Consider the following 19,338-nt stretch of genomic DNA (forward strand, 5'->3'; position numbering starts at 1 on the left):
TCTGTCCATTTTAACTCTAAAACGTCCAGATCATCGCTACTGAAGTACCGACTTGAAATGTTTGTCATGGAAGATACATTCTGAGCACTTGAATCAAAGGACAAGTGCACACATTATCCATATCAAGTCACCAAGTATATGTTAAAAATAAAGAATGGCTTGCCATTGCGCTGCGAGCAGGGTTCGAACCTGCGCAGGGGAGACCCCATTGGATTTCAAGTCCAACGCCTTAACCACTCGGCCATCGCAGCTCGCTATATTAACCACTAGGCCTTAACCAGTCGGCTATCTCATTCTGTCCATTTTACTTCTGTAAAGACTAGACTATCTACTGAAGAGCCTATTTGAACTGTTTGTCAAGGAATATATATTCTGAGCACTTGAATCAATGGACAAGTCCATGCATTCAGCACATTATCCATATCAAGTCACATGTTACAAATATAGACTGGTTTGTCAATGCGCTGCGAGCAGCTTTAAAAACTGTACGGGGAGAAAAAATGATTTTCATTTCCAACGCTTAAAACACTTGGCCATTGTGAATCAAAGGAAAGTGATGAGGAGAAAGCACAAGTGGGCTATATACGCTTCGAGCAAGGTTAAAACATGTGTGGGGAGACCCCATTGAAATTCAGGTCCAACGTCTGAAAAACTCGGCCGTTGCAGCTGTTGGAATTCAAGTAAAGTAATTGGGATTTGGAAACAGACATCATTGGTGCAAAATGGTAAACTTGATTGCACGACATATTGAACTTATTGTGCCAAATCACGCCTTAACCACTCGGTCATTACAGCTTTCTGAATAAGCTCACACAAAAGATTTCTGAGCACTTGAATCACTGGACAAGTCCATGCATTAAAGAGACTATCCATATCAAGTCACCAAGGATATGTTCAGAATGAGGACTGGTTTGTCATAACGCTGCGAGCAGGGTTCGAACCTGCGCGGGGAGACCCCATTGGATTTCGAGTCCAACGCCTTAACCTCTCGGCCATCACAGCTTGCTCTATTACCTTCTACGCCCTAACCAGTCCGCTATCTCGTTCTGTCCATTTTAACTCTAAAACGTCCAGATCATCGCTACTGAAGTACCGACTTGAAATGTTTGTCATGGAAGATACATTCTGAGCACTTGAATCAAAGGACAAGTGCACACATTATCCATATCAAGTCACCAAGTATATGTTAAAAATAAAGAATGGCTTGCCATTGCGCTGCGAGCAGGGTTCGAACCTGCGCAGGGAGACCCCATTGGATTTCAAATCCAACGCCTTAACCACTCGGCCATCGCAGCTCGCTATATTAACCACCAGGCCTTAACCAGTCGGCTATCTCATTCTGTCCATTTTACTTCTGTAAAGACTAGACTATCTACTGAAGAGCCTATTTGAACTGTTTGTCAAGGAATATATATTCTGAGCACTTGAATCAATGGACAAGTCCATGCATTCAGCACATTATCCATATCAAGTCACATGTTACAAATATAGACTGGTTTGTCAATGCGCTGCGAGCAGCTTTAAAAACTGTATGGGGAGAAAACAATGGATTTCATTTCCAACGCTTAAAACACTTGGCCATTGTGAATAAAAGGAAAGTGATGAGGAGAAAGCACAAGTGGGCTATATACGCTTCGAGCAAGGTTAAAACATGTGTGGGGAGACCCCATTGAAATTCAGGTCCAACGTCTGAAAAACTCGGCCGTTGCAGCTGTTGGAATTCAAGTAAAGTAATTGGGATTTGGAAACAGACATCATTGGTGCAAAATGGTAAACTTGATTGCACGACATATTGAACTTATTGTGCCAAATCACGCCTTAACCACTCGGTCATTACAGCTTTCTGAATAAGCTCACACAAAAGATTTCTGAGCACTTGAATCACTGGACAAGTCCATGCATTAAAGAGACTATCCATATCAAGTCACCAAGGATATGTTCAGAATGAGGACTGGTTTGTCATAACGCTGCGAGCAGGGTTCGAACCTGCGCGGGGAGACCCCATTGGATTTCGAGTCCAACGCCTTAACCTCTCGGCCATCACAGCTTGCTCTATTACCTTCTACGCCCTAACCAGTCCGCTATCTCGTTCTGTCCATTTTAACTCTAAAACGTCCAGATCATCGCTACTGAAGTACCGACTTGAAATGTTTGTCATGGAAGATACATTCTGAGCACTTGAATCAAAGGACAAGTGCACACATTATCCATATCAAGTCACCAAGTATATGTTAAAAATAAAGAATGGTTTGCCATTGCGCTGCGAGCAGGGTTCGAACCTGCGCAGGGAGACCCCATTGGATTTCAAGACCAACGCCTTAACCACTCGGCCATCGCAGCTCGCTATATTAACTACTAGGCCTTAACCAGTCGGCTATCTCATTCTGTCCATTTTACTTCTGTAAAGACTAGACTATCTACTGAAGAGCCTATTTGAACTGTTTGTCAAGGAATATATATTCTGAGCACTTGAATCAATGGACAAGTCCATGCATTCAGCACATTATCCACATCAAGTCACATGTTACAAATATAGACTGGTTTGTCAATGCGCTGCGAGCAGCTTTAAAAACTGTACGGGGAGAAAAAAATGATTTTCATTTCCAACGCTTAAAACACTTGGCCATTGCGGCTGTGTGAATCAAAGGAAAGTGATGAGGAGAAAGCACAAGTGGGCTATATACGCTTCGAGCAAGGTTAAAACATGTGTGGGGAGACCCCATTGAAATTCAGGTCCAACGTCTGAAAAACTCGGCCGTTGCAGCTGTTGGAATTCAAGTAAAGTAATTGGGATTTGGAAACAGACATCATTGGTGCAAAATGGTAAACTTGATTGCACGACATATTGAACTTATTGTGCCAAATCACGCCTTAACCACTCGGTCATTACAGCTTTCTGAATAAGCTCACACAAAAGATTTCTGAGCACTTGAATCACTGGACAAGTCCATGCATTAAAGAGACTATCCATATCAAGTCACCAAGGATATGTTCAGAATGAGGACTGGTTTGTCATAACGCTGCGAGCAGGGTTCGAACCTGCGCGGGGAGACCCCATTGGATTTCGAGTCCAACGCCTTAACCTCTCGGCCATCACAGCTTGCTCTATTACCTTCTACGCCCCTAACCAGTCCGCTATCTCGTTCTGTCCATTTTAACTCTAAAACGTCCAGATCATCGCTACTGAAGTACCGACTTGAAATGTTTGTCATGGAAGATACATTCTGAGCACTTGAATCAAAGGACAAGTGCACACATTATCCATATCAAGTCACCAAGTATATGTTAAAAATAAAGAATGGTTTGCCATTGCGCTGCGAGCAGGGTTCGAACCTGCGCAGGGAGACCCCATTGGATTTCAAGTCCAACGCCTTAACCACTCGGCCATCGCAGCTCGCTATATTAACTACTAGGCCTTAACCAGTCGGCTATCTCATTCTGTCCATTTTACTTCTGTAAAGACTAGACTATCTACTGAAGAGCCTATTTGAACTGTTTGTCAAGGAATATATATTCTGAGCACTTGAATCAATGGACAAGTCCATGCATTCAGCACATTATCCATATCAAGTCACATGTTACAAATATAGACTGGTTTGTCAATGCGCTGCGAGCAGCTTTAAAAACTGTACGGGGAGAAAAAAATGATTTTCATTTCCAACGCTTAAAACACTTGGCCATTGCGGCTGTGTGAATCAAAGGAAAGTGATGAGGAGAAAGCACAAGTGGGCTATATACGCTTCGAGCAAGGTTAAAACATGTGTGGGGAGACCCCATTGAAATTCAGGTCCAACGTCTGAAAAACTCGGCCGTTGCAGCTGTTGGAATTCAAGTAAAGTAATTGGGATTTGGAAACAGACATCATTGGTGCAAAATGGTAAACTTGATTGCACGACATATTGAACTTATTGTGCCAAATCACGCCTTAACCACTCGGTCATTACAGCTTTCTGAATAAGCTCACACAAAAGATTTCTGAGCACTTGAATCACTGGACAAGTCCATGCATTAAAGAGACTATCCATATCAAGTCACCAAGGATATGTTCAGAATGAGGACTGGTTTGTCATAACGCTGCGAGCAGGGTTCGAACCTGCGCGGGGAGACCCCATTGGATTTCGAGTCCAACGCCTTAACCTCTCGGCCATCACAGCTTGCTCTATTACCTTCTACGCCCTAACCAGTCCGCTATCTCGTTCTGTCCATTTTAACTCTAAAACGTCCAGATCATCGCTACTGAAGTACCGACTTGAAATGTTTGTCATGGAAGATACATTCTGAGCACTTGAATCAAAGGACAAGTGCACACATTATCCATATCAAGTCACCAAGTATATGTTAAAAATAAAGAATGGCTTGCCATTGCGCTGCGAGCAGGGTTCGAACCTGCGCAGGGAGACCCCATTGGATTTCAAGTCCAACGCCTTAACCACTCGGCCATCGCAGCTCGCTATATTAACTACTAGGCCTTAACCAGTCGGCTATCTCATTCTGTCCATTTTACTTCTGTAAAGACTAGACTATCTACTGAAGAGCCTATTTGAACTGTTTGTCAAGGAATATATATTCTGAGCACTTGAATCAATGGACAAGTCCATGCATTCAGCACATTATCCATATCAAGTCACATGTTACAAATATAGACTGGTTTGTCAATGCGCTGCGAGCAGCTTTAAAAACTGTACGGGGAGAAAAAAATGATTTTCATTTCCAACGCTTAAAACACTTGGCCATTGCGGCTGTGTGAATCAAAGGAAAGTGATGAGGAGAAAGCACAAGTGGGCTATATACGCTTCGAGCAAGGTTAAAACATGTGTGGGGAGACCCCATTGAAATTCAGGTCCAACGTCTGAAAAACTCGGCCGTTGCAGCTGTTGGAATTCAAGTAAAGTAATTGGGATTTGGAAACAGACATCATTGGTGCAAAATGGTAAACTTGATTGCACGACATATTGAACTTATTGTGCCAAATCACGCCTTAACCACTCGGTCATTACAGCTTTCTGAATAAGCTCACACAAAAGATTTCTGAGCACTTGAATCACTGGACAAGTCCATGCATTAAAGAGACTATCCATATCAAGTCACCAAGGATATGTTCAGAATGAGGACTGGTTTGTCATAACGCTGCGAGCAGGGTTCGAACCTGCGCGGGGAGACCCCATTGGATTTCGAGTCCAACGCCTTAACCTCTCGGCCATCACAGCTTGCTCTATTACCTTCTACGCCCTAACCAGTCCGCTATCTCGTTCTGTCCATTTTAACTCTAAAACGTCCAGATCATCGCTACTGAAGTACCGACTTGAAATGTTTGTCATGGAAGATACATTCTGAGCACTTGAATCAAAGGACAAGTGCACACATTATCCATATCAAGTCACCAAGTATATGTTAAAAATAAAGAATGGCTTGCCATTGCGCTGCGAGCAGGGTTCGAACCTGCGCAGGGAGACCCCATTGGATTTCAAGTCCAACGCCTTAACCACTCGGCCATCGCAGCTCGCTATATTAACTACCAGGCCTTAACCAGTCGGCTATCTCATTCTGTCCATTTTACTTCTGTAAAGACTAGACTATCTACTGAAGAGCCTATTTGAACTGTTTGTCAAGGAATATATATTCTGAGCACTTGAATCAATGGACAAGTCCATGCATTCAGCACATTATCCATATCAAGTCACATGTTACAAATATAGACTGGTTTGTCAATGCGCTGCGAGCAGCTTTAAAAACTGTACGGGGAGAAAAAAATGATTTTCATTTCCAACGCTTAAAACACTTGGCCATTGCGGCTGTGTGAATCAAAGGAAAGTGATGAGGAGAAAGCACAAGTGGGCTATATACGCTTCGAGCAAGGTTAAAACATGTGTGGGGAGACCCCATTGAAATTCAGGTCCAACGTCTGAAAAACTCGGCCGTTGCAGCTGTTGGAATTCAAGTAAAGTAATTGGGATTTGGAAACAGACATCATTGGTGCAAAATGGTAAACTTGATTGCACGACATATTGAACTTATTGTGCCAAATCACGCCTTAACCACTCGGTCATTACAGCTTTCTGAATAAGCTCACACAAAAGATTTCTGAGCACTTGAATCACTGGACAAGTCCATGCATTAAAGAGACTATCCATATCAAGTCACCAAGGATATGTTCAGAATGAGGACTGGTTTGTCATAACGCTGCGAGCAGGGTTCGAACCTGCGCGGGGAGACCCCATTGGATTTCGAGTCCAACGCCTTAACCTCTCGGCCATCACAGCTTGCTCTATTACCTTCTACGCCCTAACCAGTCCGCTATCTCGTTCTGTCCATTTTAACTCTAAAACGTCCAGATCATCGCTACTGAAGTACCGACTTGAAATGTTTGTCATGGAAGATACATTCTGAGCACTTGAATCAAAGGACAAGTGCACACATTATCCATATCAAGTCACCAAGTATATGTTAAAAATAAAGAATGGTTTGCCATTGCGCTGCGAGCAGGGTTCGAACCTGCGCAGGGAGACCCCATTGGATTTCAAGTCCAACGCCTTAACCACTCGGCCATCGCAGCTCGCTATATTAACTACTAGGCCTTAACCAGTCGGCTATCTCATTCTGTCCATTTTACTTCTGTAAAGACTAGACTATCTACTGAAGAGCCTATTTGAACTGTTTGTCAAGGAATATATATTCTGAGCACTTGAATCAATGGACAAGTCCATGCATTCAGCACATTATCCATATCAAGTCACATGTTACAAATATAGACTGGTTTGTCAATGCGCTGCGAGCAGCTTTAAAAACTGTACGGGGAGAAAAAAATGATTTTCATTTCCAACGCTTAAAACACTTGGCCATTGCGGCTGTGTGAATCAAAGGAAAGTGATGAGGAGAAAGCACAAGTGGGCTATATACGCTTCGAGCAAGGTTAAAACATGTGTGGGGAGACCCCATTGAAATTCAGGTCCAACGTCTGAAAAACTCGGCCGTTGCAGCTGTTGGAATTCAAGTAAAGTAATTGGGATTTGGAAACAGACATCATTGGTGCAAAATGGTAAACTTGATTGCACGACATATTGAACTTATTGTGCCAAATCACGCCTTAACCACTCGGTCATTACAGCTTTCTGAATAAGCTCACACAAAAGATTTCTGAGCACTTGAATCACTGGACAAGTCCATGCATTAAAGAGACTATCCATATCAAGTCACCAAGGATATGTTCAGAATGAGGACTGGTTTGTCATAACGCTGCGAGCAGGGTTCGAACCTGCGCGGGGAGACCCCATTGGATTTCGAGTCCAACGCCTTAACCTCTCGGCCATCACAGCTTGCTCTATTACCTTCTACGCCCTAACCAGTCCGCTATCTCGTTCTGTCCATTTTAACTCTAAAACGTCCAGATCATCGCTACTGAAGTACCGACTTGAAATGTTTGTCATGGAAGATACATTCTGAGCACTTGAATCAAAGGACAAGTGCACACATTATCCATATCAAGTCACCAAGTATATGTTAAAAATAAAGAATGGTTTGCCATTGCGCTGCGAGCAGGGTTCGAACCTGCGCAGGGAGACCCCATTGGATTTCAAGTCCAACGCCTTAACCACTCGGCCATCGCAGCTCGCTATATTAACTACTAGGCCTTAACCAGTCGGCTATCTCATTCTGTCCATTTTACTTCTGTAAAGACTAGACTATCTACTGAAGAGCCTATTTGAACTGTTTGTCAAGGAATATATATTCTGAGCACTTGAATCAATGGACAAGTCCATGCATTCAGCACATTATCCATATCAAGTCACATGTTACAAATATAGACTGGTTTGTCAATGCGCTGCGAGCAGCTTTAAAAACTGTACGGGGAGAAAAAATGATTTTCATTTCCAACGCTTAAAACACTTGGCCATTGCGGCTGTGTGAATCAAAGGAAAGTGATGAGGAGAAAGCACAAGTGGGCTATATACGCTTCGAGCAAGGTTAAAACATGTGTGGGGAGACCCCATTGAAATTCAGGTCCAACGTCTGAAAAACTCGGCCGTTGCAGCTGTTGGAATTCAAGTAAAGTAATTGGGATTTGGAAACAGACATCATTGGTGCAAAATGGTAAACTTGATTGCACGACATATTGAACTTATTGTGCCAAATCACGCCTTAACCACTCGGTCATTACAGCTTTCTGAATAAGCTCACACAAAAGATTTCTGAGCACTTGAATCACTGGACAAGTCCATGCATTAAAGAGACTATCCATATCAAGTCACCAAGGATATGTTCAGAATGAGGACTGGTTTGTCATAACGCTGCGAGCAGGGTTCGAACCTGCGCGGGGAGACCCCATTGGATTTCGAGTCCAACGCCTTAACCTCTCGGCCATCACAGCTTGCTCTATTACCTTCTACGCCCTAACCAGTCCGCTATCTCGTTCTGTCCATTTTAACTCTAAAACGTCCAGATCATCGCTACTGAAGTACCGACTTGAAATGTTTGTCATGGAAGATACATTCTGAGCACTTGAATCAAAGGACAAGTGCACACATTATCCATATCAAGTCACCAAGTATATGTTAAAAATAAAGAATGGTTTGCCATTGCGCTGCGAGCAGGGTTCGAACCTGCGCAGGGAGACCCCATTGGATTTCAAGTCCAACGCCTTAACCACTCGGCCATCGCAGCTCGCTATATTAACTACTAGGCCTTAACCAGTCGGCTATCTCATTCTGTCCATTTTACTTCTGTAAAGACTAGACTATCTACTGAAGAGCCTATTTGAACTGTTTGTCAAGGAATATATATTCTGAGCACTTGAATCAATGGACAAGTCCATGCATTCAGCACATTATCCATATCAAGTCACATGTTACAAATATAGACTGGTTTGTCAATGCGCTGCGAGCAGCTTTAAAAACTGTACGGGGAGAAAAAAATGATTTTCATTTCCAACGCTTAAAACACTTGGCCATTGCGGCTGTGTGAATCAAAGGAAAGTGATGAGGAGAAAGCACAAGTGGGCTATATACGCTTCGAGCAAGGTTAAAACATGTGTGGGGAGACCCCATTGAAATTCAGGTCCAACGTCTGAAAAACTCGGCCGTTGCAGCTGTTGGAATTCAAGTAAAGTAATTGGGATTTGGAAACAGACATCATTGGTGCAAAATGGTAAACTTGATTGCACGACATATTGAACTTATTGTGCCAAATCACGCCTTAACCACTCGGTCATTACAGCTTTCTGAATAAGCTCACACAAAAGATTTCTGAGCACTTGAATCACTGGACAAGTCCATGCATTAAAGAGACTATCCATATCAAGTCACCAAGGATATGTTCAGAATGAGGACTGGTTTGTCATAACGCTGCGAGCAGGGTTCGAACCTGCGCGGGGAGACCCCATTGGATTTCGAGTCCAACGCCTTAACCTCTCGGCCATCACAGCTTGCTCTATTACCTTCTACGCCCTAACCAGTCCGCTATCTCGTTCTGTCCATTTTAACTCTAAAACGTCCAGATCATCGCTACTGAAGTACCGACTTGAAATGTTTGTCATGGAAGATACATTCTGAGCACTTGAATCAAAGGACAAGTGCACACATTATCCATATCAAGTCACCAAGTATATGTTAAAAATAAAGAATGGTTTGCCATTGCGCTGCGAGCAGGGTTCGAACCTGCGCAGGGAGACCCCATTGGATTTCAAGTCCAACGCCTTAACCACTCGGCCATCGCAGCTCGCTATATTAACTACTAGGCCTTAACCAGTCGGCTATCTCATTCTGTCCATTTTACTTCTGTAAAGACTAGACTATCTACTGAAGAGCCTATTTGAACTGTTTGTCAAGGAATATATATTCTGAGCACTTGAATCAATGGACAAGTCCATGCATTCAGCACATTATCCATATCAAGTCACATGTTACAAATATAGACTGGTTTGTCAATGCGCTGCGAGCAGCTTTAAAAACTGTACGGGGAGAAAAAATGATTTTCATTTCCAACGCTTAAAACACTTGGCCATTGCGGCTGTGTGAATCAAAGGAAAGTGATGAGGAGAAAGCACAAGTGGGCTATATACGCTTCGAGCAAGGTTAAAACATGTGTGGGGAGACCCCATTGAAATTCAGGTCCAACGTCTGAAAAACTCGGCCGTTGCAGCTGTTGGAATTCAAGTAAAGTAATTGGGATTTGGAAACAGACATCATTGGTGCAAAATGGTAAACTTGATTGCACGACATATTGAACTTATTGTGCCAAATCACGCCTTAACCACTCGGTCATTACAGCTTTCTGAATAAGCTCACACAAAAGATTTCTGAGCACTTGAATCACTGGACAAGTCCATGCATTAAAGAGACTATCCATATCAAGTCACCAAGGATATGTTCAGAATGAGGACTGGTTTGTCATAACGCTGCGAGCAGGGTTCGAACCTGCGCGGGGAGACCCCATTGGATTTCGAGTCCAACGCCTTAACCTCTCGGCCATCACAGCTTGCTCTATTACCTTCTACGCCCTAACCAGTCCGCTATCTCGTTCTGTCCATTTTAACTCTAAAACGTCCAGATCATCGCTACTGAAGTACCGACTTGAAATGTTTGTCATGGAAGATACATTCTGAGCACTTGAATCAAAGGACAAGTGCACACATTATCCATATCAAGTCACCAAGTATATGTTAAAAATAAAGAATGGTTTGCCATTGCGCTGCGAGCAGGGTTCGAACCTGCGCAGGGAGACCCCATTGGATTTCAAGTCCAACGCCTTAACCACTCGGCCATCGCAGCTCGCTATATTAACTACTAGGCCTTAACCAGTCGGCTATCTCATTCTGTCCATTTTACTTCTGTAAAGACTAGACTATCTACTGAAGAGCCTATTTGAACTGTTTGTCAAGGAATATATATTCTGAGCACTTGAATCAATGGACAAGTCCATGCATTCAGCACATTATCCATATCAAGTCACATGTTACAAATATAGACTGGTTTGTCAATGCGCTGCGAGCAGCTTTAAAAACTGTACGGGGAGAAAAAAATGATTTTCATTTCCAACGCTTAAAACACTTGGCCATTGCGGCTGTGTGAATCAAAGGAAAGTGATGAGGAGAAAGCACAAGTGGGCTATATACGCTTCGAGCAAGGTTAAAACATGTGTGGGGAGACCCCATTGAAATTCAGGTCCAACGTCTGAAAAACTCGGCCGTTGCAGCTGTTGGAATTCAAGTAAAGTAATTGGGATTTGGAAACAGACATCATTGGTGCAAAATGGTAAACTTGATTGCACGACATATTGAACTTATTGTGCCAAATCACGCCTTAACCACTCGGTCATTACAGCTTTCTGAATAAGCTCACACAAAAGATTTCTGAGCACTTGAATCACTGGACAAGTCCATGCATTAAAGAGACTATCCATATCAAGTCACCAAGGATATGTTCAGAATGAGGACTGGTTTGTCATAACGCTGCGAGCAGGGTTCGAACCTGCGCGGGGAGACCCCATTGGATTTCGAGTCCAACGCCTTAACCTCTCGGCCATCACAGCTTGCTCTATTACCTTCTACGCCCTAACCAGTCCGCTATCTCGTTCTGTCCATTTTAACTCTAAAACGTCCAGATCATCGCTACTGAAGTACCGACTTGAAATGTTTGTCATGGAAGATACATTCTGAGCACTTGAATCAAAGGACAAGTGCACACATTATCCATATCAAGTCACCAAGTATATGTTAAAAATAAAGAATGGTTTGCCATTGCGCTGCGAGCAGGGTTCGAACCTGCGCAGGGAGACCCCATTGGATTTCAAGTCCAACGCCTTAACCACTCGGCCATCGCAGCTCGCTATATTAACTACTAGGCCTTAACCAGTCGGCTATCTCATTCTGTCCATTTTACTTCTGTAAAGACTAGACTATCTACTGAAGAGCCTATTTGAACTGTTTGTCAAGGAATATATATTCTGAGCACTTGAATCAATGGACAAGTCCATGCATTCAGCACATTATCCATATCAAGTCACATGTTACAAATATAGACTGGTTTGTCAATGCGCTGCGAGCAGCTTTAAAAACTGTACGGGGAGAAAAAAATGATTTTCATTTCCAACGCTTAAAACACTTGGCCATTGCGGCTGTGTGAATCAAAGGAAAGTGATGAGGAGAAAGCACAAGTGGGCTATATACGCTTCGAGCAAGGTTAAAACATGTGTGGGGAGACCCCATTGAAATTCAGGTCCAACGTCTGAAAAACTCGGCCGTTGCAGCTGTTGGAATTCAAGTAAAGTAATTGGGATTTGGAAACAGACATCATTGGTGCAAAATGGTAAACTTGATTGCACGACATATTGAACTTATTGTGCCAAATCACGCCTTAACCACTCGGTCATTACAGCTTTCTGAATAAGCTCACACAAAAGATTTCTGAGCACTTGAATCACTGGACAAGTCCATGCATTAAAGAGACTATCCATATCAAGTCACCAAGGATATGTTCAGAATGAGGACTGGTTTGTCATAACGCTGCGAGCAGGGTTCGAACCTGCGCGGGGAGACCCCATTGGATTTCGAGTCCAACGCCTTAACCTCTCGGCCATCACAGCTTGCTCTATTACCTTCTACGCCCTAACCAGTCCGCTATCTCGTTCTGTCCATTTTAACTCTAAAACGTCCAGATCATCGCTACTGAAGTACCGACTTGAAATGTTTGTCATGGAAGATACATTCTGAGCACTTGAATCAAAGGACAAGTGCACACATTATCCATATCAAGTCACCAAGTATATGTTAAAAATAAAGAATGGTTTGCCATTGCGCTGCGAGCAGGGTTCGAACCTGCGCAGGGAGACCCCATTGGATTTCAAGTCCAACGCCTTAACCACTCGGCCATCGCAGCTCGCTATATTAACTACTAGGCCTTAACCAGTCGGCTATCTCATTCTGTCCATTTTACTTCTGTAAAGACTAGACTATCTACTGAAGAGCCTATTTGAACTGTTTGTCAAGGAATATATATTCTGAGCACTTGAATCAATGGACAAGTCCATGCATTCAGCACATTATCCATATCAAGTCACATGTTACAAATATAGACTGGTTTGTCAATGCGCTGCGAGCAGCTTTAAAAACTGTACGGGGAGAAAAAAATGATTTTCATTTCCAACGCTTAAAACACTTGGCCATTGCGGCTGTGTGAATCAAAGGAAAGTGATGAGGAGAAAGCACAAGTGGGCTATATACGCTTCGAGCAAGGTTAAAACATGTGTGGGGAGACCCCATTGAAATTCAGGTCCAACGTCTGAAAAACTCGGCCGTTGCAGCTGTTGGAATTCAAGTAAAGTAATTGGGATTTGGAAACAGACATCATTGGTGCAAAATGGTAAACTTGATTGCACGACATATTGAACTTATTGTGCCAAATCACGCCTTAACCACTCGGTCATTACAGCTTTCTGAATAAGCTCACACAAAAGATTTCTGAGCACTTGAATCACTGGACAAGTCCATGCATTAAAGAGACTATCCATATCAAGTCACCAAGGATATGTTCAGAATGAGGACTGGTTTGTCATAACGCTGCGAGCAGGGTTCGAACCTGCGCGGGGAGACCCCATTGGATTTCGAGTCCAACGCCTTAACCTCTCGGCCATCACAGCTTGCTCTATTACCTTCTACGCCCTAACCAGTCCGCTATCTCGTTCTGTCCATTTTAACTCTAAAACGTCCAGATCATCGCTACTGAAGTACCGACTTGAAATGTTTGTCATGGAAGATACATTCTGAGCACTTGAATCAAAGGACAAGTGCACACATTATCCATATCAAGTCACCAAGTATATGTTAAAAATAAAGAATGGTTTGCCATTGCGCTGCGAGCAGGGTTCGAACCTGCGCAGGGAGACCCCATTGGATTTCAAGTCCAACGCCTTAACCACTCGGCCATCGCAGCTCGCTATATTAACTACTAGGCCTTAACCAGTCGGCTATCTCATTCTGTCCATTTTACTTCTGTAAAGACTAGACTATCTACTGAAGAGCCTATTTGAACTGTTTGTCAAGGAATATATATTCTGAGCACTTGAATCAATGGACAAGTCCATGCATTCAGCACATTATCCATATCAAGTCACATGTTACAAATATAGACTGGTTTGTCAATGCGCTGCGAGCAGCTTTAAAAACTGTACGGGGAGAAAAAAATGATTTTCATTTCCAACGCTTAAAACACTTGGCCATTGCGGCTGTGTGAATCAAAGGAAAGTGATGAGGAGAAAGCACAAGTGGGCTATATACGCTTCGAGCAAGGTTAAAACATGTGTGGGGAGACCCCATTGAAATTCAGGTCCAACGTCTGAAAAACTCGGCCGTTGCAGCTGTTGGAATTCAAGTAAAGTAATTGGGATTTGGAAACAGACATCATTGGTGCAAAATGGTAAACTTGATTGCACGACATATTGAACTTATTGTGCCAAATCACGCCTTAACCACTCGGTCATTACAGCTTTCTGAATAAGCTCACACAAAAGATTTCTGAGCACTTGAATCACTGGACAAGTCCATGCATTAAAGAGACTATCCATATCAAGTCACCAAGGATATGTTCAGAATGAGGACTGGTTTGTCATAACGCTGCGAGCAGGGTTCGAACCTGCGCGGGGAGACCCCATTGGATTTCGAGTCCAACGCCTTAACCTCTCGGCCATCACAGCTTGCTCTATTACCTTCTACGCCCTAACCAGTCCGCTATCTCGTTCTGTCCATTTTAACTCTAAAACGTCCAGATCATCGCTACTGAAGTACCGACTTGAAATGTTTGTCATGGAAGATACATTCTGAGCACTTGAATCAAAGGACAAGTGCACACATTATCCATATCAAGTCACCAAGTATATGTTAAAAATAAAGAATGGTTTGCCATTGCGCTGCGAGCAGGGTTCGAACCTGCGCAGGGAGACCCCATTGGATTTCAAGTCCAACGCCTTAACCACTCGGCCATCGCAGCTCGCTATATTAACTACTAGGCCTTAACCAGTCGGCTATCTCATTCTGTCCATTTTACTTCTGTAAAGACTAGACTATCTACTGAAGAGCCTATTTGAACTGTTTGTCAAGGAATATATATTCTGAGCACTTGAATCAATGGACAAGTCCATGCATTCAGCACATTATCCATATCAAGTCACATGTTACAAATATAGACTGGTTTGTCAATGCGCTGCGAGCAGCTTTAAAAACTGTACGGGGAGAAAAAAATGATTTTCATTTCCAACGCTTAAAACACTTGGCCATTGCGGCTGTGTGAATCAAAGGAAAGTGATGAGGAGAAAGCACAAGTGGGCTATATACGCTTCGAGCAAGGTTAAAACATGTGTGGGGAGACCCCATTGAAATTCAGGTCCAACGTCTGAAAAACTCGGCCGTTGCAGCTGTTGGAATTCAAGTAAAGTAATTGGGATTTGGAAACAGACATCATTGGTGCAAAATGGTAAACTTGATTGCACGACATATTGAACTTATTGTGCCAAATCACGCCTTAACCACTCGGTCATTACAGCTTTCTGAATAAGCTCACACAAAAGATTTCTGAGCACTTGAATCACTGGACAAGTCCATGCATTAAAGAGACTATCCATATCAAGTCACCAAGGATATGTTCAGAATGAGGACTGGTTTGTCATAACGCTGCGAGCAGGGTTCGAACCTGCGCGGGGAGACCCCATTGGATTTCGAGTCCAACGCCTTAACCTCTCGGCCATCACAGCTTGCTCTATTACCTTCTACGCCCTAACCAGTCCGCTATCTCGTTCTGTCCATTTTAACTCTAAAACGTCCAGATCATCGCTACTGAAGTACCGACTTGAAATGTTTGTCATGGAAGATACATTCTGAGCACTTGAATCAAAGGACAAGTGCACACATTATCCATATCAAGTCACCAAGTATATGTTAAAAATAAAGAATGGTTTGCCATTGCGCTGCGAGCAGGGTTCGAACCTGCGCAGGGAGACCCCATTGGATTTCAAGTCCAACGCCTTAACCACTCGGCCATCGCAGCTCGCTATATTAACTACTAGGCCTTAACCAGTCGGCTATCTCATTCTGTCCATTTTACTTCTGTAAAGACTAGACTATCTACTGAAGAGCCTATTTGAACTGTTTGTCAAGGAATATATATTCTGAGCACTTGAATCAATGGACAAGTCCATGCATTCAGCACATTATCCATATCAAGTCACATGTTACAAATATAGACTGGTTTGTCAATGCGCTGCGAGCAGCTTTAAAAACTGTACGGGGAGAAAAAAATGATTTTCATTTCCAACGCTTAAAACACTTGGCCATTGCGGCTGTGTGAATCAAAGGAAAGTGATGAGGAGAAAGCACAAGTGGGCTATATACGCTTCGAGCAAGGTTAAAACATGTGTGGGGAGACCCCATTGAAATTCAGGTCCAACGTCTGAAAAACTCGGCCGTTGCAGCTGTTGGAATTCAAGTAAAGTAATTGGGATTTGGAAACAGACATCATTGGTGCAAAATGGTAAACTTGATTGCACGACATATTGAACTTATTGTGCCAAATCACGCCTTAACCACTCGGTCATTACAGCTTTCTGAATAAGCTCACACAAAAGATTTCTGAGCACTTGAATCACTGGACAAGTCCATGCATTAAAGAGACTATCCATATCAAGTCACCAAGGATATGTTCAGAATGAGGACTGGTTTGTCATAACGCTGCGAGCAGGGTTCGAACCTCGCGCGGGGAGACCCCATTGGATTTCGAGTCCAACGCCTTAACCTCTCGGCCATCACAGCTTGCTCTATTACCTTCTACGCCCTAACCAGTCCGCTATCTCGTTCTGTCCATTTTAACTCTAAAACGTCCAGATCATCGCTACTGAAGTACCGACTTGAAATGTTTGTCATGGAAGATACATTCTGAGCACTTGAATCAAAGGACAAGTGCACACATTATCCATATCAAGTCACCAAGTATATGTTAAAAATAAAGAATGGTTTGCCATTGCGCTGCGAGCAGGGTTCGAACCTGCGCAGGGAGACCCCATTGGATTTCAAGTCCAACGCCTTAACCACTCGGCCATCGCAGCTCGCTATATTAACTACTAGGCCTTAACCAGTCGGCTATCTCATTCTGTCCATTTTACTTCTGTAAAGACTAGACTATCTACTGAAGAGCCTATTTGAACTGTTTGTCAAGGAATATATATTCTGAGCACTTGAATCAATGGACAAGTCCATGCATTCAGCACATTATCCATATCAAGTCACATGTTACAAATATAGACTGGTTTGTCAATGCGCTGCGAGCAGCTTTAAAAACTGTACGGGGAGAAAAAAATGATTTTCATTTCCAACGCTTAAAACACTTGGCCATTGCGGCTGTGTGAATCAAAGGAAAGTGATGAGGAGAAAGCACAAGTGGGCTATATACGCTTCGAGCAAGGTTAAAACATGTGTGGGGAGACCCCATTGAAATTCAGGTCCAACGTCTGAAAAACTCGGCCGTTGCAGCTGTTGGAATTCAAGTAAAGTAATTGGGATTTGGAAACAGACATCATTGGTGCAAAATGGTAAACTTGATTGCACGACATATTGAACTTATTGTGCCAAATCACGCCTTAACCACTCGGTCATTACAGCTTTCTGAATAAGCTCACACAAAAGATTTCTGAGCACTTGAATCACTGGACAAGTCCATGCATTAAAGAGACTATCCATATCAAGTCACCAAGGATATGTTCAGAATGAGGACTGGTTTGTCATAACGCTGCGAGCAGGGTTCGAACCTGCGCGGGGAGACCCCATTGGATTTCGAGTCCAACGCCTTAACCTCTCGGCCATCACAGCTTGCTCTATTACCTTCTACGCCCTAACCAGTCCGCTATCTCGTTCTGTCCATTTTAACTCTAAAACGTCCAGATCATCGCTACTGAAGTACCGACTTGAAATGTTTGTCATGGAAGATACATTCTGAGCACTTGAATCAAAGGACAAGTGCACACATTATCCATATCAAGTCACCAAGTATATGTTAAAAATAAAGAATGGTTTGCCATTGCGCTGCGAGCAGGGTTCGAACCTGCGCAGGGAGACCCCATTGGATTTCAAGTCCAACGCCTTAACCACTCGGCCATCGCAGCTCGCTATATTAACTACTAGGCCTTAACCAGTCGGCTATCTCATTCTGTCCATTTTACTTCTGTAAAGACTAGACTATCTACTGAAGAGCCTATTTGAACTGTTTGTCAAGGAATATATATTCTGAGCACTTGAATCAATGGACAAGTCCATGCATTCAGCACATTATCCATATCAAGTCACATGTTACAAATATAGACTGGTTTGTCAATGCGCTGCGAGCAGCTTTAAAAACTGTACGGGGAGAAAAAAATGATTTTCATTTCCAACGCTTAAAACACTTGGCCATTGCGGCTGTGTGAATCAAAGGAAAGTGATGAGGAGAAAGCACAAGTGGGCTATATACGCTTCGAGCAAGGTTAAAACATGTGTGGGGAGACCCCATTGAAATTCAGGTCCAACGTCTGAAAAACTCGGCCGTTGCAGCTGTTGGAATTCAAGTAAAGTAATTGGGATTTGGAAACAGACATCATTGGTGCAAAATGGTAAACTTGATTGCACGACATATTGAACTTATTGTGCCAAATCACGCCTTAACCACTCGGTCATTACAGCTTTCTGAATAAGCTCACACAAAAGATTTCTGAGCACTTGAATCACTGGACAAGTCCATGCATTAAAGAGACTATCCATATCAAGTCACCAAGGATATGTTCAGAATGAGGACTGGTTTGTCATAACGCTGCGAGCAGGGTTCGAACCTGCGCGGGGAGACCCCATTGGATTTCGAGTCCAACGCCTTAACCTCTCGGCCATCACAGCTTGCTCTATTACCTTCTACGCCCTAACCAGTCCGCTATCTCGTTCTGTCCATTTTAACTCTAAAACGTCCAGATCATCGCTACTGAAGTACCGACTTGAAATGTTTGTCATGGAAGATACATTCTGAGCACTTGAATCAAAGGACAAGTGCACACATTATCCATATCAAGTCACCAAGTATATGTTAAAAATAAAGAATGGTTTGCCATTGCGCTGCGAGCAGGGTTCGAACCTGCGCAGGGAGACCCCATTGGATTTCAAGTCCAACGCCTTAACCACTCGGCCATCGCAGCTCGCTATATTAACTACTAGGCCTTAACCAGTCGGGCTATCTCATTCTGTCCATTTTACTTCTGTAAAGACTAGACTATCTACTGAAGAGCCTATTTGAACTGTTTGTCAAGGAATATATATTCTGAGCACTTGAATCAATGGACAAGTCC

At 43.1% G+C, this 19,338-nt stretch overlaps 37 non-coding genes across 37 annotated transcripts; all 37 read right to left on the reverse strand.

Moving 5' to 3' along the window:
- Positions 1–168: 168 nt before the first annotated feature.
- trnas-uga (transfer RNA serine (anticodon UGA)) lies at positions 169–251 on the reverse strand. The gene has a single exon. It is a non-coding gene; the product is annotated as a tRNA-Ser (tRNA).
- Positions 252–920: 669 nt separating this feature from the next.
- On the reverse strand, positions 921–1,002 carry trnas-cga (transfer RNA serine (anticodon CGA)). The gene has a single exon. It is a non-coding gene; the product is annotated as a tRNA-Ser (tRNA).
- A 211-nt stretch (positions 1,003–1,213) lies between these two features.
- trnas-uga (transfer RNA serine (anticodon UGA)) lies at positions 1,214–1,295 on the reverse strand. Its single transcript has one exon. It is a non-coding gene; the product is annotated as a tRNA-Ser (tRNA).
- Positions 1,296–1,965: 670 nt separating this feature from the next.
- On the reverse strand, positions 1,966–2,047 carry trnas-cga (transfer RNA serine (anticodon CGA)). The gene has a single exon. It is a non-coding gene; the product is annotated as a tRNA-Ser (tRNA).
- A 211-nt stretch (positions 2,048–2,258) lies between these two features.
- Positions 2,259–2,340, reverse strand: trnas-uga (transfer RNA serine (anticodon UGA)). The gene has a single exon. It is a non-coding gene; the product is annotated as a tRNA-Ser (tRNA).
- A 678-nt stretch (positions 2,341–3,018) lies between these two features.
- On the reverse strand, positions 3,019–3,100 carry trnas-cga (transfer RNA serine (anticodon CGA)). Its single transcript has one exon. It is a non-coding gene; the product is annotated as a tRNA-Ser (tRNA).
- Positions 3,101–3,312: 212 nt separating this feature from the next.
- On the reverse strand, positions 3,313–3,394 carry trnas-uga (transfer RNA serine (anticodon UGA)). Its single transcript has one exon. It is a non-coding gene; the product is annotated as a tRNA-Ser (tRNA).
- A 678-nt stretch (positions 3,395–4,072) lies between these two features.
- Positions 4,073–4,154, reverse strand: trnas-cga (transfer RNA serine (anticodon CGA)). The gene has a single exon. It is a non-coding gene; the product is annotated as a tRNA-Ser (tRNA).
- Positions 4,155–4,365: 211 nt separating this feature from the next.
- On the reverse strand, positions 4,366–4,447 carry trnas-uga (transfer RNA serine (anticodon UGA)). The gene has a single exon. It is a non-coding gene; the product is annotated as a tRNA-Ser (tRNA).
- A 678-nt stretch (positions 4,448–5,125) lies between these two features.
- On the reverse strand, positions 5,126–5,207 carry trnas-cga (transfer RNA serine (anticodon CGA)). Its single transcript has one exon. It is a non-coding gene; the product is annotated as a tRNA-Ser (tRNA).
- Positions 5,208–5,418: 211 nt separating this feature from the next.
- Positions 5,419–5,500, reverse strand: trnas-uga (transfer RNA serine (anticodon UGA)). The gene has a single exon. It is a non-coding gene; the product is annotated as a tRNA-Ser (tRNA).
- A 678-nt stretch (positions 5,501–6,178) lies between these two features.
- Positions 6,179–6,260, reverse strand: trnas-cga (transfer RNA serine (anticodon CGA)). Its single transcript has one exon. It is a non-coding gene; the product is annotated as a tRNA-Ser (tRNA).
- Positions 6,261–6,471: 211 nt separating this feature from the next.
- trnas-uga (transfer RNA serine (anticodon UGA)) lies at positions 6,472–6,553 on the reverse strand. The gene has a single exon. It is a non-coding gene; the product is annotated as a tRNA-Ser (tRNA).
- A 678-nt stretch (positions 6,554–7,231) lies between these two features.
- On the reverse strand, positions 7,232–7,313 carry trnas-cga (transfer RNA serine (anticodon CGA)). Its single transcript has one exon. It is a non-coding gene; the product is annotated as a tRNA-Ser (tRNA).
- Positions 7,314–7,524: 211 nt separating this feature from the next.
- Positions 7,525–7,606, reverse strand: trnas-uga (transfer RNA serine (anticodon UGA)). Its single transcript has one exon. It is a non-coding gene; the product is annotated as a tRNA-Ser (tRNA).
- Positions 7,607–8,283: 677 nt separating this feature from the next.
- On the reverse strand, positions 8,284–8,365 carry trnas-cga (transfer RNA serine (anticodon CGA)). Its single transcript has one exon. It is a non-coding gene; the product is annotated as a tRNA-Ser (tRNA).
- A 211-nt stretch (positions 8,366–8,576) lies between these two features.
- Positions 8,577–8,658, reverse strand: trnas-uga (transfer RNA serine (anticodon UGA)). The gene has a single exon. It is a non-coding gene; the product is annotated as a tRNA-Ser (tRNA).
- Positions 8,659–9,336: 678 nt separating this feature from the next.
- Positions 9,337–9,418, reverse strand: trnas-cga (transfer RNA serine (anticodon CGA)). Its single transcript has one exon. It is a non-coding gene; the product is annotated as a tRNA-Ser (tRNA).
- A 211-nt stretch (positions 9,419–9,629) lies between these two features.
- On the reverse strand, positions 9,630–9,711 carry trnas-uga (transfer RNA serine (anticodon UGA)). The gene has a single exon. It is a non-coding gene; the product is annotated as a tRNA-Ser (tRNA).
- Positions 9,712–10,388: 677 nt separating this feature from the next.
- Positions 10,389–10,470, reverse strand: trnas-cga (transfer RNA serine (anticodon CGA)). The gene has a single exon. It is a non-coding gene; the product is annotated as a tRNA-Ser (tRNA).
- Positions 10,471–10,681: 211 nt separating this feature from the next.
- Positions 10,682–10,763, reverse strand: trnas-uga (transfer RNA serine (anticodon UGA)). The gene has a single exon. It is a non-coding gene; the product is annotated as a tRNA-Ser (tRNA).
- Positions 10,764–11,441: 678 nt separating this feature from the next.
- On the reverse strand, positions 11,442–11,523 carry trnas-cga (transfer RNA serine (anticodon CGA)). Its single transcript has one exon. It is a non-coding gene; the product is annotated as a tRNA-Ser (tRNA).
- Positions 11,524–11,734: 211 nt separating this feature from the next.
- trnas-uga (transfer RNA serine (anticodon UGA)) lies at positions 11,735–11,816 on the reverse strand. The gene has a single exon. It is a non-coding gene; the product is annotated as a tRNA-Ser (tRNA).
- Positions 11,817–12,494: 678 nt separating this feature from the next.
- On the reverse strand, positions 12,495–12,576 carry trnas-cga (transfer RNA serine (anticodon CGA)). The gene has a single exon. It is a non-coding gene; the product is annotated as a tRNA-Ser (tRNA).
- Positions 12,577–12,787: 211 nt separating this feature from the next.
- trnas-uga (transfer RNA serine (anticodon UGA)) lies at positions 12,788–12,869 on the reverse strand. Its single transcript has one exon. It is a non-coding gene; the product is annotated as a tRNA-Ser (tRNA).
- Positions 12,870–13,547: 678 nt separating this feature from the next.
- On the reverse strand, positions 13,548–13,629 carry trnas-cga (transfer RNA serine (anticodon CGA)). Its single transcript has one exon. It is a non-coding gene; the product is annotated as a tRNA-Ser (tRNA).
- A 211-nt stretch (positions 13,630–13,840) lies between these two features.
- On the reverse strand, positions 13,841–13,922 carry trnas-uga (transfer RNA serine (anticodon UGA)). The gene has a single exon. It is a non-coding gene; the product is annotated as a tRNA-Ser (tRNA).
- A 678-nt stretch (positions 13,923–14,600) lies between these two features.
- Positions 14,601–14,682, reverse strand: trnas-cga (transfer RNA serine (anticodon CGA)). The gene has a single exon. It is a non-coding gene; the product is annotated as a tRNA-Ser (tRNA).
- Positions 14,683–14,893: 211 nt separating this feature from the next.
- On the reverse strand, positions 14,894–14,975 carry trnas-uga (transfer RNA serine (anticodon UGA)). Its single transcript has one exon. It is a non-coding gene; the product is annotated as a tRNA-Ser (tRNA).
- Positions 14,976–15,653: 678 nt separating this feature from the next.
- Positions 15,654–15,735, reverse strand: trnas-cga (transfer RNA serine (anticodon CGA)). Its single transcript has one exon. It is a non-coding gene; the product is annotated as a tRNA-Ser (tRNA).
- A 211-nt stretch (positions 15,736–15,946) lies between these two features.
- Positions 15,947–16,028, reverse strand: trnas-uga (transfer RNA serine (anticodon UGA)). Its single transcript has one exon. It is a non-coding gene; the product is annotated as a tRNA-Ser (tRNA).
- A 678-nt stretch (positions 16,029–16,706) lies between these two features.
- On the reverse strand, positions 16,707–16,789 carry trnas-cga (transfer RNA serine (anticodon CGA)). Its single transcript has one exon. It is a non-coding gene; the product is annotated as a tRNA-Ser (tRNA).
- Positions 16,790–17,000: 211 nt separating this feature from the next.
- trnas-uga (transfer RNA serine (anticodon UGA)) lies at positions 17,001–17,082 on the reverse strand. Its single transcript has one exon. It is a non-coding gene; the product is annotated as a tRNA-Ser (tRNA).
- A 678-nt stretch (positions 17,083–17,760) lies between these two features.
- On the reverse strand, positions 17,761–17,842 carry trnas-cga (transfer RNA serine (anticodon CGA)). The gene has a single exon. It is a non-coding gene; the product is annotated as a tRNA-Ser (tRNA).
- A 211-nt stretch (positions 17,843–18,053) lies between these two features.
- Positions 18,054–18,135, reverse strand: trnas-uga (transfer RNA serine (anticodon UGA)). The gene has a single exon. It is a non-coding gene; the product is annotated as a tRNA-Ser (tRNA).
- A 678-nt stretch (positions 18,136–18,813) lies between these two features.
- On the reverse strand, positions 18,814–18,895 carry trnas-cga (transfer RNA serine (anticodon CGA)). The gene has a single exon. It is a non-coding gene; the product is annotated as a tRNA-Ser (tRNA).
- A 211-nt stretch (positions 18,896–19,106) lies between these two features.
- On the reverse strand, positions 19,107–19,188 carry trnas-uga (transfer RNA serine (anticodon UGA)). The gene has a single exon. It is a non-coding gene; the product is annotated as a tRNA-Ser (tRNA).
- Between the last annotated feature and the right edge of the window lie 150 nt (positions 19,189–19,338).

Source organism: Salmo salar, chromosome ssa03 (genome assembly GCF_905237065.1).
Source record: "Salmo salar chromosome ssa03, Ssal_v3.1, whole genome shotgun sequence".
Lineage (NCBI taxonomy): Eukaryota > Metazoa > Chordata > Actinopteri > Salmoniformes > Salmonidae > Salmo > Salmo salar.